Source organism: Telopea speciosissima, chromosome 1 (assembly GCF_018873765.1).
Source record: "Telopea speciosissima isolate NSW1024214 ecotype Mountain lineage chromosome 1, Tspe_v1, whole genome shotgun sequence".
NCBI lineage: Eukaryota > Viridiplantae > Streptophyta > Magnoliopsida > Proteales > Proteaceae > Telopea > Telopea speciosissima.
Window position 1 is genome coordinate 31,322,927 of NC_057916.1, and position 12,225 is coordinate 31,335,151.

At 38.0% G+C, this 12,225-nt stretch overlaps 1 long non-coding RNA gene across 1 annotated transcript; it reads right to left on the reverse strand.

The window, feature by feature from the left end:
• Positions 1–1,863: 1,863 nt before the first annotated feature.
• On the reverse strand, positions 1,864–11,638 carry LOC122648014. The gene is made up of 3 exons (XR_006331004.1): positions 11,517–11,638; positions 9,208–9,212; positions 1,864–1,874 (listed from the first exon to the last, which is right to left on the reverse strand). It is a non-coding gene; the product is annotated as an uncharacterized LOC122648014 (long non-coding RNA).
• Positions 11,639–12,225: the final 587 nt, after the last annotated feature.

A 12,225-nucleotide genomic window follows, 5' to 3' on the forward strand; every position in this document is an offset into this window, starting at 1 on the left:
GCTCAACCCAAACCCATCCCGGCCCTAAGTCGGGCTGAGATATCTCAGCGCAGGCCCAATCTTGCCGGGTTCAGCCTGGCCCTGATTGACCCTGTTCGGGCCTGGTTGGGCCAGGTTTGCATTGATTGGCCTTGTTTTTTGCTAGAGCCTGGTTGGTCCAAACTTGCTCTGCGTTTTTGCCATTTACGTTGTCCTATACATTAAAAAAATAAGACACATATGATTGGGTATTGGTTTGTTTCATACTCAATTGACTATTAGACTTTTATTTGGGTTAAAAAACTTGGTCTAATCTTAAAATTGTAAATATTTTCATTTAATAGATAATTAGCATTTTTTTGTTAAATCAATATATACTCAGATATTAAATAAAAATTACAAAATATAAGCAATAAATTATACAACATAACTTAACACAGGATCGGGCCGGGCTGGGCTTAACCCGAGGCCTCAACCCTGGCCCACTCCGACCTTGACCCAGGGCCTGAAAAATTCAACCCTAACCCGCCGTTAGGATTGAAAATTCCAGCCCAAGCTCTATTCGGGCTCAAGATGGGCCAGAGCCAAACTTACACCCCTAGTAATCCCTTTCAAATGATTAACCGCTAGGTTTAATTTTGAATTGACTAATTAAGGATATCTGTAAGACTGTAACCCCAAATTGCTTCAAAACCCGTTAGGTTAATTTGGTGGTTGAATTGGATTAAAGGTCCTATGAAGATTGGAGTGATTCACCGTTAGTAACATGAATAGATTATCTTTTAAGCTATGTAATTCTACCTCAAATTAAGCACCACAAATTGGATGGCTATATTAGTTTGATAGCTAAAAGAGGATTTGGATTGGCTATATTCTCGGTGAATATCTCCACGCATCACAATTCGTTCTTCTTAGGTTAGAAACTTAAAAAATGGCTTTTGCTGTTTTTCACAATAACATTTCAGTAATTATCAATGTAGAGATTGGAGTGATTTTATCAGTTGCATACCAACCGCTAATTCTATTCTAAATCTAATCTAAAACCAATTCCAGAAAAGTTTACCAAGCGGTGATTTTTCTCTGAAAAAAACATGGAATAAAAAAAAAGAGTAATGCCACCTGGAATCAACAAATTGAGAGGGAAATTGTTATCAATTAAGGCCTTCATGTGAGGAGGAGAAAAATAGGCACAAAGGTGTTTGTGTATCCTACATCAACGCCCAAAGAATCTTTCCCATGATTTATTTATGCCTTAGGAGTTAGGAAATGAAAATTCTTCAACATTTATGATTTTTTTGAAGTTTTTATTTAATTTACATAAAAAAAATAATGCCAAACTATGTGGCATCTGCTTTTAGACATAGAAAGGACAAAATGATCGTCCCCACCTCGTGTGAAATGAAAATTTTCACCCTTGTTGGATGCCCCCACACAAGCTCTCATTGGCCCTGTGCTAATGCAGAGTCATGCCTAGTGAGGTAGAAATTTTCAAAGTGATAACTCCAAGTCCCTTACTCACATATCAAGTTGGTCAAACTTGAACATAAGTAAAACATTAGCAAATTTTAGGACTAACAAGGTTAAGCACAAACTATCGAAGATAGACGTCAAAGTAAAAAAATGTGAAAATGGAATCGAAATCAACTGTTTATGATTAAACCGAATGACCACAAAAAAATTATTCAATTATGATTTTATAGGTTCTCTTTCTGGTTTAGTTATGTTTTCATCTTTTATAAATATGTATCTTTTGACCATAAATGTGATTCATAATAAATTCTTATGCAAAATTGTGTATCCAATTCGATTTAGGTGGGGAAAGGCTTAAGTTCAATTGAGCCATATTTGTAACTCTATATCCTGGGCTTATGTTCAATTGAGTCATATTTGTAATTCTATATCCAACGGTTAAGATTATGAACTGTTTTAATTGTTTATTGAATGACCAATATGTTCATGGTACTAATAATTTTGGAATTGCAAATCGTTTTTCAAAGTCGACAATACAAACTGAATATAAATTAATGTGGACCGAATAATGAAAACCAAATAGAAATTGATTAACCAAATCAGATGCAAAATAATTCTGATTTTAGATGATTTCTATTAGGTTCGATTTTAATTTGCATCTTGTCAAAATATAAATTGCATCAAAACCAGACCGATTGACACCCTTACGTGGAAAAGTATGATTGAAATTAAGTTTAAAATTTAACATATGAATTTGGACAAAGTTTTCTTCCATCCATAGAGGATGGTTCATCCACACCATCCTAGGGATTACAAACCCCTCTTAGGATTTTGGTATATTCCAAAATACCCTCCCAATATCCATTTTCGCCCTCTCCCTCTCCTTTATTCTGGGTGGAGGGAAACTCGGTTCTATGAATTTTAATGATTCCTTAAATATCTAATGGTTAGCAATCATTATTGTCATTTATAAGAAACTTGGTACTACGAAATTTATCGTGGGTGGAGGAAAACTCGATCCTATAAATTATAACGATTTTCAAAATATCCAATGGTCAGAAATCATTATTGCCATATATAGGAAACCATTTTAAATGTGAGTGACTATAACACTCTTTTTCCAAACTATTTAATAATAAGGTTCTAATCGGCAACTACATGAAAATTAGGTTAATTAATAAGAGGGACAGGCTTAAAGCCCAACTTGGTTCATTATTGCATGACTCATCCAACCGTTTTATGACGATCAAAGGCAATTAACCTGTGTTTTGTTTTCTTGAAGTCACTGCCTTTACTCTCAATGTCAACTCCGTTCGTTGTCGGTTTCGTCAATGGTTTCCTCCGGAAATTTATAAATTTTCGTAAGACTCTCTCGGGAATTGAGCTCGCCTCCAGGGAGGCATGCGTCTGGGTGTTGCTAGGGGGCATCTAACAGCTGAGCTGTGTCGCACACATCTCGGTGCATGCCTAGGGATGTGTGCAACACAGCCCAACGGCTGGCAGCGCCCTGGCAATTCCCTGCTCTCTGGAGACGATCCTAATCCCTCTCTCGGCTCAAAAGGTTTGGGATCATGTCATCCATTTTCATTAGGTTCAAGTAATATATGATCTTTTACCCAAAAAAAAGGGGGCGATGTTCTTTGTCTGGGAGTGCACGGGGCCGTAGGCTATGCCCAGACATATGGGGCGAGATGGGACAACCATTTCGATCATTAGGGGGGCAGGGCAGTCATTTCACCCACCCCCATGTATTTGGGTGCATCCTGCGCTTCCAGTGCAGAGAATATTGTCCCAAAAAATATAATAGTATAAGATCGAACATAAGATATTTTGATGGGGGCATTTACTTTCACTCTCCTATACTCAACCTGAAAGAACAAGTCCGAGTAGGGATGTATTAGTAAATTTAGGTTGAGTATAGGGGAGCGATAGTGATTACCCCATATTTGATTTATGGAAAAAAGAACACTACCCCGTTGTCTGGTTCCTACACCAATGTGGGGACAATCGGAGCATATATAAGAGCATTAATCAAGGGATTTTTCATTTTATAGGGGTGGAGTAGTCATTTTAAAGGCTATGCCTGAGCACAAGGGCCACGCAATCAGTTAATATTCTTTTTCTCTTTAATTATTTATGCCTTAAAAATTGGAATAGAAATAAAAACATTTTGGGAAAATATCATCCCCCTCTTCTCTAAGTTTGCTTAATATCAATCCAGTACCCAAGTTTTCAAAAATGATTACTCCCTCCCCTATCTTCCCAAGATTCTATCAATCGTACCTTAACTGTTAAAGAACGCCATTAAGTGATGATGTGGCATGTACAAAATTTCTAAAACCCCAAAATACCCTTAACCCAACCCAACCCTAACCTAACTTGACATTCTCTCTCCTCTCTCACTCCTTCCCATCCCTCGTTTCTCTTTCTTTGTTCTCCGGCGAACACCATCACCGTCACACCTGCAACTCTTCTTCTCTGGCGAAACCAGGGAAAGAATCACAATCCTCTCAAATCCTTTCTTTCTCCTCAAGCACCTCAATCCTCGCTCCCATTCGTCACTCCTCCACCTTTGTCTCCGATTTCATCCCCCAATCCCAGAGAATCGGCGGAGCAGATGAAGAGGAGGAAGAGGAAAAAGGGGTTGGCCGGTCAAAAATCGCGATCTGTCTAGTAGGTGGAGCCAGGAGGTTCGAGCTCACGGGGCCTTCGATCATAGATAAGGTTCTGAAGGTGTACAACAATTCAGATCTTTTCTTGCACAGTCCCTTGGACAAAGACGCCTTCAAGTTCTCGCTATTGAAGGTGGCTCCGAGGCTTGTTTCTGTTCGAATCTTCAAACCCAAACCCTTGCCCGAAACCGAAGCACAATTCAGAGTCCTCACTTCCAGCAACTCTCAGATCTTTTCTTTCTTTCGCTTTTGAGGTTGGTTTTTCAACTTTGTTTGGATTAACACCTCTTCGATTACTTACCCGGGTGTCAGAAGCAGTGCTGTTAAAGAGAAGCATAAGCCCTACCGAAGTAATTCCGAGAGCTGTGAATCAATGATAATTTATGCAGGAATTTACTCGAGTAAGATTCTCTTAATGTGAGAAAGATCTATAGCATTTTTTGAAATCTTTGAAAACTGGTGTTTGTTGCTTTCGCTTGCATTGATCTGAATTGGGTTATATAGATTTATCATTTTCTAAGTCTTGGTTGATATTCTCACGCCCTCCCCCGTTTCGATGCAAAATGGGAAACCATTGGTTTCAGATTTTGTGATGAGGTTGTTGGGCATGCAAACCTCAAGGTTTTAGGGCGCATACGATGCTCTTTAAAATGTAAACTAATGAGGTTGATTCAATTGAGAACATGAATTCTAAGATGAAAAAACAAAAGCAGGATAGCTTTTGAAAAAATTATCATGGCATGGATTGACCAATAGAGAGACTTATAATTTCTGTGATTCTTTCACTGGTTTTGCCGGAGAAGAAGAGTTGCAGGTGTGATGGTGGTGGTGTTCGCCGGAGAAGAAAGAAAGATAAACGAGGGATGGGGAGGACTGAGAGAGGAGGGAGAATGTTAGGTTAGGGTTGGGTTGTTGGGTTAAGGGTATTTTGGGGTTTTAGAAATTTTGTATATGCCACATCATTACTTAATGGTGTTTTTTAAGCTACGGTTGATAGAATCGTGGGAAAGAAGAGGAGAGCATTATCATTATTTAAAACTTGAGTACTGGATTGATATTATGGATACTTAGAGGGTGGGGGATGATATTTGCCCAAACATTTTTGTTTTTTCAAAATTTATGTTTCTTTTGAAAGATTTTTATTCAACGTACTTATAAACTCTAAAAGTTTGTTTCATTGATTTCGCCATGGTAAGACTATTAAAGAATGGACTTGGGTCCTCTATAGCGCGACACAGTTGCGTACATCCAATGGGCTGTAATGTTTGGGCACTCAACGGTGTTGGGCTGTGTGCCTAGGTGTTGGGCTGCGTGTCCAAGTATTGCAGCCCATTGGATGTGCGCTACACACTGTGTCGCGCTACAGAGGAGCCCCACGCGTTAAAGAACATATCCAAAAAAAAAAAAAAAAAGACTAATAGCTCATAATCGATATTAATAATGATTGATATGGATTGTATTGGATTAGAATGGGTGATTTTGCCTCCAAGATTTTGATACCATTTCTTTTATTAATTTACCCTTAAATTTTTCCTAAACCGATCCGGAATTGACCAGGCCGAAACTGATGCATACCTATTACTAAATCCAGGACTAAAAGAAGTGATAAAAATAAAAACGATCAAATATAAAGTTAAGGCAAATCAAAAGATGATTCACAAATCAGATGTCGCCAATTTCGATTCAAATCAAATACTTCACCTGATCTAAAATTCCGATTACTTTAAAAACGATTCAACCGTCTGAACTATTGTTTTGATAAGTGTTTTTGGGCGATGTTCTCTGTATTGCAGCGCACGAGGGCGTAGTCTGCACCCAGACACATGGGGAGGGGCAGTCATTTAGCCTACCCCATGTGTCTGGGCACAGTTTGCGCCTGAGAATATTTTTCTTTTTCATTTTTTGGAATGGGTAGAATTGAAAGTTGGAACACTTTTCAGAAAATTTTATATTTTCGTAGAATGCCTCCATTCTAAAGGTATGGAATCTTGCCACCCACTATTCACCCATGTTAAATATTGATTTGGGAGAAATAATGCCACTTGGTCGCGCCAGATAAGCCGCCTCTGTGCTCTGACACAGAGGCGTGCAAGAAGACCACCACACCTTGATCATCCAGGGTTCAAAGGGGGTGCATGTGGCCATTTCATATGCCCCTATCTTCGGGCGCAAGGGTGGCGTGTACTGCCCGATCTGGTGACGTTCTCTTTTCTTATTGATTTAATTAATTTTCATCTTTTGTTTTGGGGATAGATTATAGGGTTTAGGTAAACTTTTACATACTATTTTTTTTTTTTTGGGGATGGATTGTCTCGTCTAGATGGGTTTCTCATGTGAGAAGCATAGTATTTCTGCCATGTACGTAACATGTCTAATGTGGTAGAAATGTTGTTCTGAGAGATCCACTCAAGTCCCTTATCATATATCAAGTTGGTCAAGATTTGATTTGAATTGAGCATAAATAAAGCATTAGAAAATTTTAGGACTACAAGGTGAAGCACAAACTATCGAAGACAAATCTGGAAGGATATATGATTGAAAATAGAGTTGAAATTTCACATCTGATTATCATATATATATACAAACAAATTTTAGACATGGCTGTGCATGTGTACAACCGATATTAAATGCAGTTAGATTGACATAAATATCCATCCAAAATGACATAAATATCTCTACCTCATCTATTTGACGGAGTTGATGAAAGAATTTTCCTTATACGAATAACCTTCCCATTTTTTAAATAGAGTTTCGTATCCAAGACAAACTATTTAATAATGAAATACTAATCGGCACCTACGAGATAATTAGGCTAATAAGAGGGATAGGCTCAAAGCCCAACTTGGCTCATATATTGGATGAGGTTGGGACTCAATCTCAAGCCCAAGTATGACACAAGGTCCTTATACCCTATATTCGGCGCTTGGTCCAAATTGGTCATGATTCAGAGAACCTGTCATGTTCTTACTTAAATCACTGTCTTTTTATTTCAAAGGCATTGAGTGAGTCAATTTCGACCCTACTCCACCCCCAACTTTGAACAAATTTTAAGGGAAGTATTAATCTCTTGTTTAGATAAAAATTGGAAAGAGAGGGAAAGAGAGAAGTTTTAGGGAAAGAAAACAAATCGATTTCGATATAACAAGTTTTCTAGCTAGGGAACTGCACGCATAGAGTTAATGGTCATGAAATAGAACATTAAACCGAAAGCTATCATGTTGTTGGTGGAGACTAGGGCTCTAACCGTGTGCCTGTTGAAGAATGAGCAAGTGACTCATAAAAAGTATGGTTAAGGGAACCTGCCGGAGCGCAACCCTTATGTATAGTGGCCACCGTTGAGTTTGGCACCCTGAATAAACTATCGGTGATAAGCTAGAGGAAGGTAAAGATGTCGTCAAGTCATCATGCCCCTCATGCCCTAGGTGACGCACATACTACAATGGATGGGAAAAAAGTTCACGATCCTGCAAGGGTGAGCTAACTCCAAAATCGCATCCTTTGTTCGGATTGTAAGCTGCAACTCGCCTGTATGAAACCAAAATTTATAGTAATCGCTAGTCACCCATATGGATAGTCAAAAATCAGTATCCGGTTCATATTCGTATCCATTGGGGGAATTCGTAATAAAAAAAATGATATCTAGAAACTATCTGAATCCGTTTGAAAACTAATCAGATACGAATGTAAATAGTGCTATGTTTATTTCTTATCGATCAATTTCATCTTTAATTATAACTCATTTTCTCCATCAAGAACAAACAATATTCATAGCTTTTGTGAGTCTCTAATTTTTTTTTTCTCCTAATTTCTATTTTTAATTTTTAATGATTTGTTGACATTAATTGTATTTAAGAAATGAAAATAGTCGACCTGACCAGGTTAGGTTGTCTTTGATTTGGTACTACAGTCTGAATAGTAGCAACGCCTTAATAGTTAATTAGGTTGCTTTGCCCTTGATTTGGTAATTATAAAGCAATTGCTTAAAGTGGTCAAAGTCAATTTATTGGGAATACTGTAAGAAGCTGTAATACCACTTCCTTCCATTTTCAGTTGTACTCCTCATGAGTGTTTACCACTCAAAAAAGAAAGAAAAAAAATCCCTAGTGTAGCAAACTATTTATAGTAAAGATTTGAGCAAGATAAGGGCTATGCATTAAGTATCATAATTTTTCATATAAAAAAAGTATCATAATTTATATTTAATAAAAGAAAAGGGTGTATTCAAGGCACGAGGCTTCTCCTAAAATTTTCAGTAGAAATGGTGATACTTTAAAAAAATACCTAGATGGGATTTGTTGGAGGATTTCTCATTGTTTCCGTGAGGCAAACTGTGTTGCGGATAAGCTCTCCGAGCATGCTACTGCTTCCATGACGAATGCGGTTTGGAATGGTGCTCCAGATTTTGTACATACAAACATCTCTTGGGATGCTTCTTTAAGACCGAGATTCCGTTTCACAAACTATTGGGATTTCTGGCTAAACTTGTAATTTTCTGGTGGTGTTTTGCCTTCTGCTGATGGCCATGCCAAAGGTGGAAAAGTGAATCACTTTTCATTGTATTCTCTATTTTCTCATTCTTATTAATATACTCCTCTACTGACTTTTAGCCAAAAAAAACAACAAAAGTGCACGAAGCTTTTGTCACTACTAGGTTTGGGAAGGGTCATAATGTATGTAGCCTTATCCTTGCTTTTGCAAAGAAACTGTTTTGAGACTCAAACTCGTGACCACTTACTAGGTCAAAATGGAGCAACCTTTACATTTAATAACCATTAATTAAATATATAAAAAATGTTTGTATTTAAGTGAAAACTATTTTATTTCCTTCTTGTGTAAAGACAACATTAAAATGATGAAAAAAAGAAAAAAGAAAAAAGAAAATCAAGCTCATCCCAGCCTAACATGGTTGCACACCCTTAGTATAAACCTAGAATCATGGATCAAATGATTCAATCTTGAGTCAAAAAGCCATAAGAATGCATGAAGTCTTGAAAGTAATTGGTATCATTATCCATGCCGGTCAATACACTCTATCCTAGGGGTGCAAGTTTGGCCCTGTTGGCCCAAACCCGCCCTGAGCCCGAACAGGGCCTGGGCTAACGATTTCTATCCTTGAGGGTGGGTTAGGGTCAAAATTGCCTGGCCTTGAGTCAGGGTCGGGTCGGGTCCGGGTTGAGGCCTTGGGGTCAACCCGACCCTAATTTTGGCCTTGATTTTTGGCCCTGATTTTTTACACTGAGTTTGGCCCTGATTTTGACCCTGAACTTGGCCCTGAACTTGACCCTGATTTTGACCCTGATTTTGACCTTGATCTTGGCCCTGATCTTGGCCCTGATCTTGACCCTAATTTTGACCCTGATCTTTGTCTTGATGATGACCCTGATCTAGACCCTGATTTTGAACTTGATTATGTATAATGATAATATGATATTATGTTATATAAGAAATTATTAATGTAATAAATAACAACTAACAAGGGTTCATAAATTAGACTTTTAAGTACATTATATATATTATATAATCTATAATCAGGATTGGGAAGGATTAATGTGTAAATTCATTGAACAAATAAAAGGCTGACAGAGTGAGTGACTGAGAGGTATTAGAGGTTTGAGGGGGACACAAGAAAAAAAATTGACCTCTTAAGTACAAATGCAAAACAACATTACAATGCAAAGCAAAAACCAAATTAATTAATTTTTAGATGGAGACAATTATTCTAACATGATGCAAAATATTTTGTCCAAAAAAAGAAATCCAAATAAAAGAGAAGCAAATCTCTACATTCAAGGGAATACTCTTTAGTCTTTCCCATTTGTAGAATTATTGAGTCAAAATTTGGCATCTTTTGTATGCGATCTATCTTGAAATATTTGTTTATTGTTGGAGATAATATATTGATGGAACTTTTTTAATGTGAAAACTAGATAACTTATTAACTGTTGACAAGTAGGTTTGATATTAATTAGCTTTGTCGTGAGTAATGGGATAAAATTTGCAGTTGGAGTGAGTGTCATTGTTTGTATTTGCTATTATGTTGATCATTCATTTGATAGCAACAACATTTTTTGTTGGAAATTTTCATTATTTGATTGTTATAGTTGTAGTTATAAAAGTATTAGCAGTTGGAGTTTGGTTTACTTTCATTAAATTTGTTTTTCTATACCAATTAACAGGTAATGCATTTTGTTATTTGATAATGAAAAATTTATAACTTTATATCATAAAATGAGAGAGTGCAACCTACTTGTGTGAAAGCATGAGTGGTCATGGCTTGTGTGAAAGCATGCGTGGTCATGGCTTATAGATATAGTCTGTTTGCACTCTATACAATGAAAGCATATAGTCTATTAGGGCAGGGTCAGGATCAGGGTCAGGGTCAGGGTCAGGGTTAGGGCTAGGACTAGGGTCAGGGTCAGGGTCAGGGCCAGGGCTAGGGCCAGGGCCAGGGTCAGGGTCAGGGCCAGGGTCAGGGTCAATAGGCCAAGCCCGGCCCAATCAAGGCCAATTAGGGCAGGCTTGGGCTGGGCTTTGCCTGTCAGGGTCAGGGTTTTAGGCCTTGAGTTAGGGTCAGGGCGGGTCTGGGCAGAGCTAAGGGGACTCAGGATTGGGCTAGGATTTTAAAAAGCCCGACCTGACCCTGTTGCAGCCCTACTCTATCCTATACCTGGAATCGAGTTGCCTAATACTTGCAGAGTGATCATTTCCCTCCCTTTCATTTTTTATCCTTAGACAATAGTTATGGTCTATAATAATCACTTGCATGTAATGTACCTCTTGGCTTCTCCATAGATTGAACAATCATGATTCGTGATACTCTAATTTTTATTTTCTGTAAATTTTACCATATTTGTAAATTTTTAATAATTTAATTATATTTATTGTATGGTGAAAGATGGATTTTAATCCTCTCCAATTCTTTATTTCGGCAATTCCTGGCAATGCCACCTTCACTGTGCGACATGTGGCACAAACAGATCTAATGGCCAAGAATGATTTGCACCATTTCATGAACCACAACCCGATTTGCCAACCGGGTTATACTAACCCGAGTAGCACCCAAACCTAAAACAGTGGAAATTAGCAAGAAAAAAAAACACAGAAAGGGGGAGATTAGTTTCAAACTGCGACTTTCCCTCTCCCTCTCTCTCTGTTCATCTCCTTCCCTCCTTCCCACCATTGGAAGGCTTCAAGGTTTGAAACCAAAACCGAATGCCGAATTTCTTTTGATTCACAATGATCTTCAACATGGGTTTCCTCCTCTCTGCTTGCAGCTGTTGTGTTTTCTTCCAAACTTTCTGAATGCCTTTGACATCTTCTGGCTTTCTATTTTTGATGGGTTCCTCATAAATGACATGCTTTGTTTCAATAAAGAGAAGGATATGCTCTTAGCACTTTAGCAGGGACGAATGATGAAGCATTCCTTGCTCTGCTGTTCATCAAATAGTCCTCATAGATATCATTTTTTTTTTTTTTGGAAGAAGAGAAGGTACCGGAATCGACGACGATGATAAGGATGAGGGCGTTGGAAAGGAAGAACCAAAATTTGGTATTGTGGAAGTGTTCTTCAGGAGAGAAATCAAAATGGACCACAGAAAAACAGATCAAGATAAAGAAGAGAAAAGCTGAGATAGAGACTTTATTTGAGTTGAGAGGTTTCTCTGTTGGGTTGGCTTTGGTGGGTTTCTCTTCATTTAGCCGAGGTTTACAGCACCAACAACACAATTGACCTTGACCATTAAAACGAATTTAAAATTAATTTAGTAAAAGAACTCGTTTCTGAAAACTACTCCTACGCCACTAACAGAGATACGAAACCTCTTTGAGCCTTCAAGTCCCTTTTAAAACAAGAACCCTTTTACTCTCTTTTCAGTGGAACCCAAAAATCCAAGCAACGAACCTGACTGAGATAGAGGAATCATATCCGAACTGAGAAGGAAACTAGAAGAACAACAACAACAAAAGAAAAAAGGACGATGTATTGTGCCGTTGCAAGCAATCCTGTAGTATTACCACCATCTTCTCTCTTCTGCAACAACACTTCTTCTTCCTCTGACGCCATATCTCTAGCTTCATCTTGTGGGTCTCCTACTTCTTCTTCACC